The sequence below is a fragment of the Mixophyes fleayi genome, chromosome 5 (genome assembly GCF_038048845.1).
Source record: "Mixophyes fleayi isolate aMixFle1 chromosome 5, aMixFle1.hap1, whole genome shotgun sequence".
In the NCBI taxonomy this organism is placed as follows: Eukaryota; Metazoa; Chordata; class Amphibia; order Anura; family Limnodynastidae; genus Mixophyes; species Mixophyes fleayi.
The window spans coordinates 39,414,411-39,428,864 of record NC_134406.1 but is presented as its reverse complement, the minus strand read 5'-3'; positions in this window follow the sequence as shown (position 1 = coordinate 39,428,864).

The window sequence follows — 14,454 nt, the reverse complement described above, 5'->3', positions numbered from 1 at the left end:
TTGGCAACAAGAAGGTCATTATTGACCTTGGTGAGAGTGTGTTTTGTGGAATTGGGGGGTGAAAGACAGATTTGAGAGGATGATGGAGGTAGTGCGAGGTAAGTAAGGTGATAAAGTGGTTGTAGACAATCTGCTCTAGAAACTTGGAGGCAAAGGGGAGGAGAGAGATTTGGTGGTAGCTGGACAGAGAATCTTCGTCTATGGAGGGTTTTTTGAGGATGGAGAGACAAGGGCATGCTATAACAAGATGGGGAAGGCAACCTGATGTGAGAGACAGTTTGAAGAAATGTAAAACAAACAGTGAAACACAAGTCTTCTAAGAAGGAGTTGGGCTTGCAATCTGTACGTCTATTGCGTATAATACAATAACAATATATTTCTGAAATATACATGAGCATAAACATGAGGAACATAAGGTATTTTATCTAATAATCTGCTTAAATCTCACTTCCCAATGATCGGTAGGCTGTGTTAGTTGCTCCATTATAGCACTTTTGTTTTTTATTTTAGTGCATGTACATTGCAGGAGTCAGATGTCCCAAGATAACCTCATACCCTTTGCCATAGTTACCTTCATAATTGGGCCTGTTCGAACAGAAGTAATCAAATTATTTTGAAATTCCTTGTCCAAGGCAGAGATAACTAAATTAACCCATCCATCACTAGGCCTACTGAGAATCATGATCTGCCTTTTTTATATTATAGATATACTGACTGTACTCTGTGCAGCAGTGTCTGTGTGAATTCACAGAAGTATGATAAATTGCCTTAAAAATACTCTTTAATTATTTTAGACATTTGCATGCAGTTTTCTGTACTTGACAATTATATATCTATCTATAATATACTAAACTAATAAGTCAGGATTTTTTTTTATCCTTTCAAGACTTAGAAAGGAATATAAAAAATATAACATGCTGTAATATGCACTTAGGTATTGTTACCATTAGTAACTAATTATAGCTTGAAAACATTTTTCAACACCATTTATAAAATGAAAGTTAATATCTCACTGACTTATGAGTTACAGTACATTTCTGCACATTGCATCATGTTATGAAGTAAGCCCCTAAATAGCAATCCCAGTCCCAAATAATATACAAATTACTAAACATGCTCTAACATTATTATTTAATACAAGTCGTCAATTCCCTGTTGATTATACTATTTTAAGGATTACTTTGTAAATAAGGAGAAAATTTCAATTTAATGGGCATACAGTGTTAATGAAAAATTGAACAATGAATTGCAAAACTGAATCACAGCAAGCCCCACCATGACCCCTCACCCAGATCCATAATGAATTGTTACTAATTCCAAAAAGTCCGCCCCTCAGGGGAGACATTTTAATATTACTAGAGATTATTAAAAATGTTAAACCTGTTTAAAAACGAGACTGAAAATTCTATACAGAGCTGCGTAATATGGTGGAGCTTTATAAATAAATGATGATAATAATAATAACATACAATGCACATGTTTTCCTAATAGACTCTCAAATGAAGACATCAGAAGTCACTGTTTATACAGATATTATTTTATATATACTTTATACATATATTAACACAATTTCTGTATTATAGTATAATGCACCAATTTCATTTTATTTGCTTTACTGATGACAAGTTAAGTATATCATTTTTTCAAAAATATAATTGTAAAGTAAACATAATGGTCATGTTTTTCTCTTTTTAATCTTTAGCACTGATCCACTTATTATGTTTATGATATACTTATCTCCTTTTGTGCTTGCACCAGAATATTCCTAGGGGTTGATTTCATTATATTTGTCACTATGCATATGATAAGGTGTGCTCTTCTCTGGTCACAAAGGTGTATGATACAATTATACATTGGATTGGCAGTAGGACGAACCAAAAAAAGCGAAATTCACTTGCCCAACTCCTAATAAATGATGACTGACCTTAACAATGACAAAACAAGTCCCCTACAGTGTGCTAACAAATCACAATCAGCAGTAAGAACGGCAGCATGTTTTGACGTCAATTTAAATTGCGACCTGTATATCAGTATTTTTAAAGTGGCAATGCCCTAACCCTAACCCTAAGCCTAAGTCTAACCCTATTCCTAAAGCTAAGCCTAAGTGTAAGATATTGCCGCTTTAAAAATACTGATATAGAGGTCGCAATTTAAAATGATGCGAAAACAGACTGCCGTTATTACTAGGGACCGTGATTTGTTAGCACACTGTCGGGGACTTGTTTTGTCATTGTTAAGGCCAGTCATCATTTATTATGAGTTGGGCAAGTGAGTTTTGGTTTTTTTTGTTCGCGGTTGTCAGTGTCGGTGTTATCAGCACCATTAAAGTGACTACCACCACCCATAACAGCATGCTAGGGACTGACTTACCTGTCCTTAGCTGTCTTAATTGTCAGCTCTTACATTAGGACTAGCTCTTATCTCCTGCTGCCCCTCATGTCACTCCTAAATAGTACATTTTATTATTTATTATGTGGGGGATAGTTGTGCTAAAGCATATTAAAAAGGCTCAATGTATATATTGAGCCTGTCATGGCTGACAATGGAAGGTAAATACATTTTTTTTCATCCAGCTGCACCCTCCTCCTCACATTTTTAAGAGAATTTGTTTTCTGGATGGAGATATCATGAGAAGTTGCTCAGGGGGGTGCAGGAGACAAACGTGTGTTGGCACTTTCACCTTGGGTGTTTTTTTAAATGTAACACACAGTAAAGGTCATGCAAAAATGCAATCCCTACATGCAAATTCTGGGATGTGAAGTCACATGAATAAATGTACCCACGTTTATATAGGGAAGTGCAAAGGATTTCGAGGTTTTAAGGTGGAGTGTTCCTAAAAGTGGGAGTATGTTGATATTTTGATGCAACATTTTCTGTTACTGTTTCCACTATGAATAATTTCCAGAGTATCTCCCAACTTGCAAATGTAGGACATTTTTATTGATGGGGTTGTTTGCAAAGTCCGTAAAGAGGGTGTGCATATTGAAATGTAGGCAGACAAGTAGACACTCAAAAAGAATCATTGCAGGTCCTCATTTTTTGTGTTCATAAATTATCCTTTCTCATGTCTATCTCATTTTTACCAATATATGACTGTTGACCTTTCTATTTCAAACCAAAAAATATTGTTTTAGAATAGATGATTTTAAAAATGTAATTTAGTTGAAACATTTTCATTGCCACATTTTTCTTAATAACTTGTCTGTGCAGAGAAGATTTTTTTTTAACATATTGGTCATTATTTATTACTACTAGCAAAGTGTAGGAAGTGAAAATGTGGTTGTCTGACTGATCAAAGGTACAGATGGTATCTGCTTCTTTCAGTAACATGGCATTAGCTGGCGTCTCCCCAAAGCGTAGGGTAACCAGGGGCGCACACAGGGGGGGTTTCTGGGTCTCCAGAAACCCTCCCCTCCACTAAAGAAGTGCCCCCACATAGCGGTACTGTACTATATAGCAGCCGCGGCGCTGTCAAAGTAGTTGAATTGTATACAGCATCGCCACGGACGCTTCTTTGACAGCACCGCAGCTGCTGTATAGTACAGTGCTACCGAAACGCGCAGCTCTCTCACTTTTTTTTTTTTTTTTTGAGTGGGGGGGAACCTCCCCTTAAAACTCCAGCATGCGCCCCTGGTAACCTTCCATAGTATTTTAAGCAAAGGCTGAGTAAGTTGCAAATGTATAAATGGACTCACCTACAATACAATAACAATGTTTCAACTGTAATTGCTGGTAATTCTCTGTTCGCAAAGCTACAGACTTACAATTACAAAAACAACTCAAACAGCATTTGCAATGTGCTTCAAAATATTGCTGCAAAAGTAGCGAACGAATTTAGGCAGTTATATATTTCTTTTTAAAATCCTAGTTTTATATAGTATGCTTTATTTTAAAACACTCAGAGTTCCAGATATCTGATTCTTGGTATCTGTAATGTGAAAAAAAGATCTACACATTCTAAAAACAAGTGACATAATCTTGTTTTTGTTACAGTTTTTAATTATAGCCTTTCACAGTTATTTGCTTTTCCTTAAGCAAAGGTAGAATTAGCTTACATTAACCTTGCCCCTTTGTACTCTACTCTGTGAATACTTTTGCTTTAAATAAGGCCAAATAAAAGGTTTAAAAACTAAAATAATTATTTAAAAGCATTCCTGAGAAAAACATCTTCAAAGAAACTCAGATTCTTAAACTGCAGAGATAAATAGTTAATGGATGAAATGAAATAATAAGTCATGGCTTTAATTTTGTATATCAACTCAAATAAAATACTGAAATAATATGTGTTGCGTATATGTATATGCTATAGCACCACTAAAGTCTAATCCATTTTGCAGAGCTTCAATGCAAAAGTTTCGCTGGGGAAACTCTGCTACAATACATTTACAGAGAGACCTGAAGTGAGAGCTGCACTCAATCTGATTTTCTCCAAAGCCAAATTACGTACAATCCAATGTATTTCCGATACAATGTTGACCAACCATTTAGTAACATTGTGCCCTCATATCACCCTCTTCTGATTATCAGCAAGTACACAGGGTGTAAATAAAATAAAAATAAAAAATATTTTAAAACTTTCATTTGTTAAAAAAAATATTTTAATCAAAGACGAAAGCATTGTTTAATCTGTTACCGCCTGGGACTGGCAGGGCTGGGGGCATTTGCCCCCGGGCCGGTTTCATAGTGGGCTACCTTGGTCTGCGTCACTGGGTCACCTGCTTTTTTTTTTCGAAAATCCTACATTTGCCCCTGGTGCATGTGAAGACCAAATGACTGGATATTAAACTGCAGTTGTGCAACATCCGCTTCTAGCAACTACATCAAACCCACACAAATAGATGTCATTTGCCAATCTGATTTTCCACAAAGCAGATTAAAAACAATTCATTTTTGATCTGGCAAAATGTAACTAGACACTGTACAATGGTAGCTCAATTTATTAAATAATCATCATCATCATCATCTATTTATATAGTGCCACTAATTCCACAGCACCATATAGAGAACTCACATCAATTCTTGTCCCATTGGATCTTACAGTCTAAATTCCCTAACACGTTTTTGGAGTATGGAAGGAAACTGGAGCACCCGGAGGAAACCCACGTCAACACTGGAAAAAAAACTCCACACAGATAATGCCACGGTCGGGAATTGAACTCATGACCTCAGTGCTGTGAGGCAGAAGTGCTAACCACTAAGCCACCGTGCTGTCCCAAATAATGACTAAATTGGCAATTTAACTCTGCACTTGTATGGTCAGTTTTAGTTTTTTGTACTATAATGAGGCTAACCAACTACAGTAGTATTCTAGGAGGAAAATAAATACAACTGAAGGAGGGGATTATAAATTGGAAATGAACTGGATTCTTATGTGGAGCATCATGCAAAACTAGGCACAAATTGCTTTTAATGTTCATAAATGACATGCATGTGCATGAATGGAAGGTTACTGAAAGCAGCTGATACTGCAAGATGAAAGCAGTCATATGACGAGTTTCTGCCTCATCTCAGGTGACTGAATGTAGGCAGCACAGAAAAGCATGTTGGTGTCAAGAGAAAAATATAAAGGTGTGGACTTAAATAGGACCATGCTAAGCACTAAGTAACATGTTTAATATAGCTAGGCAGAGATCTGGGTCACAAGCGAATAAGTAATGAAGAAATAAATGTAATAAGTAAAAACACCCTGCTGAGTAGCCTTTGTGACCTAATACAATATAATATCTGGCAGACCTTCAGAATTGCTATTTTTACATCCATTGTAGCTCTTGCTAATATCTCATTTAAATTTTAGTCTACAGTCACCTGCATAATGGTCATGGATAGTTATGTAGTTATATAATCAGAACATCCTTATTCTACCCTACTCACTCATTATATAGAGCGAAACAAATGTGTACTGTAGTCATAGAAGACACTATTGTGCCACAGAAATATGTGCATAATGGTTTAAGGTCAGCTGCCATGCATACAAAAGCTGCTTTATATCATAAAGGTGGCTTGGCCTGCACTTTTACTTCATTATAAATCCATCATATGTTGTGTTTCTATTTTTCTAATTGTGCAATCTCCTCAAATACATGTATATACAAACCCATGATTTACCTACTCGACTAAGATATTGAATTCTCTGGTATTAATTATAGTAATAAGACCACTGCGTATGTCAGTGTTTTTGGGATGTTGCCAAGAAATATTTATTGACTCAAAACTGATTGATGTATACTATAACAAAATGCCTGATAGACAGTGACGTCAAGAAACTTTCTCAGCTACAGATAATGGAGTGGGCTTTGTCTTTAAAAAAAAAGTGCTGCTTTAAAAAATGACTTTAAAGCGCCGGGGATCGCAGTTCTACGGAACCGTCACATAGTAAATATACCCCAAGGTCTCTGCAGCATCATGCATAAGTAATATACAGTATACATATGCTGATTGTTATGATTCCTAGTGCATTCACGAAGCAGCAACGGAAGTATAAAGCAAAATGTCTTTATTCAGGCAAATACATAAACAAGGATAACTCAAATCCACAGAAAAGAGCAGGTTCCAAATAGTGACTGTACAGTTAAATGGCAGGAACAGGAAATATAAGTTACCCCAGTCCAGGAGGCACGAGGCTGTCCAGGGAAGCAGACAGAGTCCAGAGATCAAGCAGAGATCAGGTTAACAGAATCCAAATAGCCAGACAGAGATCAGGGTCACAAGCGAATAAGCAAAGTCCAAAGTCAAGCCAAAGGTCAGGGCAACAGACAAACAAGCAGGGTCCAGGAATCAAGCCAAGGGTGACAACAGAAGATCAAGCAGCAATGGAGCAAACACAGGAACAGGGGGGAAACCGCAGCAGCCAGGAATAAACGGATGAACTGCACAGAGCACAGCTTGAGGCTGGTATTTGAAGCAGTGCAACAGGTGCAGTTCTGATTAGGCATCATGCAAGGAGATTAACTCCTTCAGGCATGTTGAGGAGTTCAGGAACAGGACAGTAGCACCTCTGGTGGTATGAGGTACTGCTGCTAGATACAAAGAATAGGCAACAGTGGTAACACTGATAGAGTGAATTCATAGAGTGAATCTAAAATGACAGAATAGACACCAAAAATATAAAATTAAAAGCCTCTGTTTGTCTTCACACTGTACTTTTGCATAAATATATTTTCTAAATGTGAATCAGAGTTCAAAGTGTGCTGCCCACACAAAGTAAAGGCAGCAATCACTAGGGTGTAGCGTCATTAGTTAGTAGTGAATCGCTATGCTCTGTTCTCTTGACTGTTGGCTCAGTCCACAAAATAGCTGACTCCTCCCTAAGTAGACAACAGGGCAGGAGGGCAAGGGGCAGGGAAGCATGTGCCCCCTGGGCTGGTCCCAGAGTGGACTCCCTTGGGCAGGGTCACTGGGCCACCTGCATTTTTTTCCTTCAAATGTTCCTCATAGGCTGCTGAGCTGAGACTTGCCCCGGGCTAAAATTTGCCAGCCCTGCCCTGCAACAGGTGCACTTTAATAAAGTCAAAAGTATTACTTCTAGATGAATTTTAAAGCTGTTCACCTTGTATGTCACTATGTTTCCCCCAGAAATCAATGAATAGCATCCCAATTCCCTTCAGTTCTGCAACTACAGCAATCTCTTGACTAACAGAATATGTTCTGTTTTGAGCATCACTTAATTGAATATAGATGTGAGAGCTGGTCTATGCCATTTTGTGTACTGTCATCCTTAGCTGTCTTCTAGTTAGGTTTACAAAACATACAGCCAAACCCTCCACATTTGTATTCACTTCAAACACATGATATGAGATTGAGAGACTATACTAATAAAAGAGGGGGGAAAAATAGTACATTTGAATAATGGTCTGGGCCCCTGGTATCAGGGCTAGTAACACCGTTACGAGTGTTTCTGCTGATGTCATCTGGTTTAGTTTCCCAGTAAAACTTATTGGAGATGTACATTTCAGTCACTGATCAGAATTTTACAAAACATTGCAAAAAGCCTCTCCATGAAAATGGAGCTGTGTCATATTATATTACATGTATCAGCTGACATTAAAATCCCAACTTATTTTTAATTAAGGGTAAAATATGTATATTTATTTTATGTATATTGAGTGTATAAAAGCTATTCTAGGGGACAAGCAATTTAAACTAGGTGTAGACCTACTTAAATGGGGTAATATGGATTTAAAAATGGGTAAACATGAAAGGAGTCAAACATAAGAAGAACAGAGAGAAGAAGGCATTTTACATGTTTATCCCAATAAATGTATAAACCTAATAGCAATGTATACACAAAAAAGACTGGTAATTAAAAATAATTTGCTATTACCATGGCACTTAGGCCTTGTCGTCACTATAAGTGCATTGCTATTGTGATTGATGGCAGCAAATAAAGAAACAAAACTCAATATTGTTACCCACCGAAAAATATATCCAATGAAGTAGCCACAGCGCAGAGTGAAACTTGTTTAGTTTGCTGAAGATTAAATTGTAAAATCAAACAACACTAATGAGGTTCATTGTAGACGTCAAGTCTACAAACAGGCATGAAATATTAATCATCCCTTTTATTTATCCCTTTATTCTAAATTAAAACATTGTACATGTCAATGTAAACACATAATAGACTGCAATAATACAAGCTGTGCAGGAACAAAAACAGATTGCTTTGTCTTTAAAGAGTCTATGCTTCCTACCAAATCACGTTTTAAGTAAATACAACATTATAAAGAGCTTTCTGAATCTCATATATCAATGTTAAAGAAAATATTAGCTCTTTTTGGTCCAGTGAGTATTACTACTTAATTTATATTGGCCACCTGGTCACTGTATACAGCATTAAAACTGAATATGAATGCTGTGTTTTATAAAAGTGAAGCAGCACAGAGCATTACTGTATTTGTATAGTGATATCACTATTCGAGAGGGGTCCAATTTTTTTTAGGGGAGACTAAGGGCTAGATTTACTAAGCTGCGGGTTTAAAAATGTGGGGATGTTGCCTATAGCAACCAATCAGATTCTAGCTTTCATTTATTTAGTACCTTCTACAAAATGACAGCTAGAATCTGATTGGTTGCTATAGGCAACATCCCCACTTTTTCAAACCCGCAGCTTAGTAAATCTAGCCCTAAGTGTGTTATTTTAAAAACATAATAGTATTTCCTCTTTGAAAAATACTGGTCCAAGTACTCCTCCCAGACAACTACCCCTGCTTTCCTTCTGTGACCTACATGCCTAAACAAGAATCCTCCGTTTCGGTGGTAGAGCACCCACAAATCTTTCACGGTCACTACTTTAAAATGACTGCAGGGGTCACAGTGAGCTGAAGGACCAATAAGAAGCTGCAATTTGTGATTGTGGCTTCTCATTGGTCCACGTCACCACACCTCTCTCTGCAGTTTCACACAGCCATCAGATTTCCACTAGGGCTGTAATACGAATAAGGGAGACCCCAGGAAAATAGTGCAGCTCTAGGGAATCTAGGGTAGTCCTGATCAGAGTGATTTTTTCACCCTACCTGGAAGTGCAGCTTTAAAAAATTATTTAATAAGTTGTTTTCTCAATTTGTTTACTCCTGGAACAGTTGTATGATGAAAAGCAACAACCAAAAAGTGCATCCAAGCAAGAATTATAAAATAACTAAGAAAAGTTACTTATTTTTCTATTAAACACGACTGTAACGTAGCCTGAAGCTTCCCATTATCCCCCTCCTATAATTGCACGTTTCTGCAAAACACCACAGGGAATCTTCTGAAAGTACTATACTTTTTTCAGGACTGTTAGCTAGAGTTTGCCTTACGTTTGACAGAAAGAAAAGTAAATGAGTTTTTAAGAAACGCATTCAGGGAAAGGAAAACAGGTTATTGCATGGCTATTTGTAGTAAGTATATATAAGTATGTCAATATTTTAATACAATAAATTAAGGGCGGTTGTCATGTTTTATCTTCCTGCTACTGTGAAAGTTAAAACCAAAGAATCCCACCAACATACATTGATATATACCAAATCATGTATACTATTGAGCTAAATAATATATTTATGTACATAATGCATTCTTTCTCATAACAGCCTATTTTCATAATGTACATGTGCATACAATAGCTGCTCTTGCACTACTTTGGTGGTCGAGTGCTGATGGGAAATCCTTCCCTTACCTTGTCCTCTAGACACGAGTCAGGTTCTTTTCTGTTCGGATATCCGGTGGTCAGGAGATAAATACTTCAATGAAAGGGACAAGGATTGGTCAAACAACTTGGGTTTATTGAGAATGCGGTAAGGATAGTTTTGGTAAGCCACCGCGCCACTGACCCCTTCAGCTAAATAGTAATGACAAAATAATGCGTCTGATCAGCATAGAGCACAATAGCATTTAACATATAACATATATCTTGTGAGTATAAGGCACAATAGCGATAACATCTTCAATGCACATTGTCTAATAAGGCACACTGGTAATCACAGTTACTACTTTCAAGTTAACAATATCTGACTGGTGATGATGCAAGAACCATCAATAATAACCGATCAAGACTCTTGCGGTCACTACCGCGCCCACTAGAGGGCTCCTTCTTATTCAGGTGTTTGGGGTACCATGCTACTCCCTCTGGGTTAACTTGAATCGCAGCGGTACCGCTAACGCTGATCGTCACACCTTCATTATCAATAAATCAACTCTTAGGTAAATCACATAACATTAGCATCATCTAAAACATTTGGTGCACCAATATTATCCCTGGTAACGTTACCATATTTTCCACTCAGTCGTGGGCTGACCTGTGCACAGGAATTTGGTAGTGTTCCAATGTCCTGCAGAGGTTTCCAGAAGGGTTAAGTATTATAGTAGAAAGCAGGGCTGTTGCTCAGTTCAGCCACAAGATGGCACTGTTCTCTCAACAGTCAATGAAGCTCTATTAGCACATTTGCTCCGCAACAGGGGATAGTGTCCATATATCAGCAACACATAGGATATAGCTGAAACTCTCACAATCCTTCCTTGTACAAGAATGCAATGGCAGTTTTGGGTAGATTCTCTCATCACTCTCCCCTCTGACACTGGGGTGTGTGCAATACACTACAGGCTAGGGTTTTACCTTGAGAGGGTTCTGCAGTTAGTGGAGACTGTCTTTGGCGCCCCACTGCGTGTCCCCAGCTGTTCTCCGCCCGCTTAGCTGGCAATGTCACCAGTTCTGGCAGCAGCTCAGTCTTCTCTCTGTTCGGCTGCACATCCTCCCCCTTCTACCATGCTGCTCTCTCCTTCTCCTCCTTTCTGCACATCCTCTTCCTGTTACTCCCCCAGCCAATCAGGGCCTTCATCCTCCTCCTGTCAATCACTCCTGGGCACAAGTTTTTAGGAGCACAATTAACCCCTTGTAGCCCTGCATTTTAAAAGCGTTTATGCACTCCTCTGTGCTGTTCAACAGGGCTTTGGGGCACCACACTACCATGGCACACTTATTTTTTACTCTTTTTACTCTTTTTTGCCCTTTAGATAAAAGTTGCACTCCACTGAGTATAGCAAAAATAAATGTCTGTCATTAGTGTAAGTTTGTAAGATGAGCACCCTAATGATGACCCCCCTTTATCCCACATGTTCCTCCTTTTTGTTAACACCAAATCTATTCCTATGGTTGATTACACTTCAGTACAGTGACGGATCGAGGGGGGGGGGAAATCAGGGCATTAGACATCAGTGTGCTAGAGTTGTGTGCTGCTCAATTGGGTGTCAGACAGTGAAGAGTATACAAGCAGTGGCTACTGGTTGTTGTAACAGTATATTATAGTATATATAGTATGGACATTTAGTGGAGAAAAAGCAGGGTGCTGTATGACTCTGAGCAGCACACCCCAAAACAACAAATAGATTCCTTGCTTTTAAAATCCCAAGTGTTTGCATCTGAACGCAATTGTGTGAGGGGCAGTACCAATGACATCTTTAGTAGTAAGCGGCCAAAAAACAGGGTGCTCTTTGACTCTGAGCAGTACACCCACCCCCCCCACCAAAAAAAAACCCAAAACATATATGTTTCTTGCTTTTAAAATCCCAAGTATTTCAATATGAAAGCAATTGTTAGCGGCCAAAACACAGAGGGCCTGATTCATCAAGGCATCTATACTGAGCGCAGCCTGTATTTGGTATTAAATGCACGTATTTTGGCTCTGCGCACTCCCAAATTTATCAAGGCATGGATCTCGAGATACGTGCGCTGTTGAATTCAGCTGATGGTCTAGTGTGCTCTACTATTCAAGATACTGTCCGATACCTATGTGGAATATAAATTCGCCAAAGAACACACAGAAGTTTTTTTTTTTATTAATGCCACCTGTTAATATTAAAGACATTAATGATCAAACAGTAAAAAAAAATGTTTTAACTCGTGAAAAACATTTATTAGGATATTGTTAATGTCTACTGAACATAAAATACATTCTTACAGTTGCTCCTGATTGCAAACACATGTTATAGCATACATACAAGACTGTCATAACTACTGATCAGGTCTTAGACAAGCCCTGTAGCTGAAGCAAGAGATACAACAAAAAAACAAGTATACTTGAGACGTTCAGATCTAGATTAGGTCATGGCTGCATGCACTTGAGTTTGACATGCCCCAAATGTATATCAACTACAGCAAAATGCCCCTTCCTCACACCATTCACTCCCGAAATCGTAGGTTGAAGTAAATGCCCTTTGCGTTCGCAGATGGAGCGGACAGGGCTACGTTACCAGACATATCTCCCGGTTCTGGGCAAGCACAAAGTGATTTTATGTATGATTTGTGTATGATTTGCTCAAAATCGGGAGATACGTGCCTTGATAAATCAAGCCCAGACAGTTGTTTGACTCTGTGAAGCACACCTCAAAAAAGAAACATATTTCTTACTTTTAAAATCCCAAGTGATTCAATCTAAATGCAATTCTGCGAGGGACTGTATCAGTAGCATCTTTAGTAAGTGGCCAAAAAACAGGATGTTCTTTGACTGTAAGCAGCACACCGTCAAAAAAATTAAAAGTATATTTCTTATTTTAAAAATCCCATGTGTTTCAATCTGAATGCAATTGTGAGAGGGAGTTATCAGTTACATGTTTAGTAGCTAAAGTGGCCAAAAACATGGGGTCTGAGTCATTAAGGAAAATAAGGCAAAAAAAGGAGTAAATATTCTCTGGGACAAACTATGTTACAATGCAAGGGGTGCAAATTAGTTTATTATTTTGCATATACGTTAAATACTAGCTGTTTTTTCATCTAGCACACAAATATTGAAATTTAAAGTTGAGCTAGGACATGCTGTACCCAAACTATAAATCTGTCCCCACATTTTAAATTTACCTCCTCCTCCAATGCAACATAGTTTTGCCCAGGTACAAAGCTACTTCTTTTTTATGCTTTGCTCTCCTTAATGACTCAGGCCCATGATGTTCTTTGACTCTGAGCGCACACCCCAAAAAAACAAATATATTCCTTGATTTTAAAATCCCAAGTGTTTCAATATGAATGCAATCATGTGAGGGGCAGTAACAGTGACATCTTTACTAGTAAGTGGCCAAAACACAGGGTGCTCTTTGACTCTGAGCAGCAGACCCCAAAGGAAAAAAATAATATATATATATATATATATATATATATATATATATATATATATATAATTTTCCACTGTTCTAACCAAAATCTCCTTTACCCCTTGTATCCCCTCCCTCAACTAATATCGCTCGCACACATCATCCCCTCAACATCATTGACCCCAACCTCTACTAACATAACTCTCACTCCTGTCAACCTAGCCTGCTGCCTTGGAGTCACCATTGTCTCTGACCTTAGCTTTACCTTTCCTATCCAGTCCCTCACCAAATCCTGACACTTCCTCTTTAGTAACATCACTATAATTCGTCCCTTTCTCTCTCACTGAAAGCAACCAAAATACTGGGCCAGTCACTCATTATTTCTTGGCTCGACTATTGCAACATCCTTCTCACTAGCCTTCCTGTCTGTAGCATTCTGATCATCAATCCATCCAGAATGCTGCTGCTAGGCTCATCTTCCTCTCCCGTTGCTCGTCTTTCGCTAGTCCTCTGCAAATGCCATGATTGGCTCCCTATGCGTTTCAGAATTCAGTTCAAGCTCCTTTCCCTCACTTACAAAGCCCTTACCAACACTTCTCCTCCATACATCTCTGGCCTTGTCTCGACGTACATACCCACCCAGCCACTTCTCTCAGCCTCTGACCTCCAACTTAATTCGCCTTTCATTACCTCCTCCCATGCTGACCTCCAAGAATTCTGGCATGCTGCCCCCAACCTTTGGAAATCTCTACGCGCCTCACTTGATTCTCCCCCAACCTACAATCCCTCAAACGTTCACTCAAAACTCATCATTTCAAGCTCGATCCTATAGTTGGTCCTACTGTCTCTCATCACCCCTTCCATTAGAATGTAAGCTGTCAAGAGCGGGATAGTATCCACCTA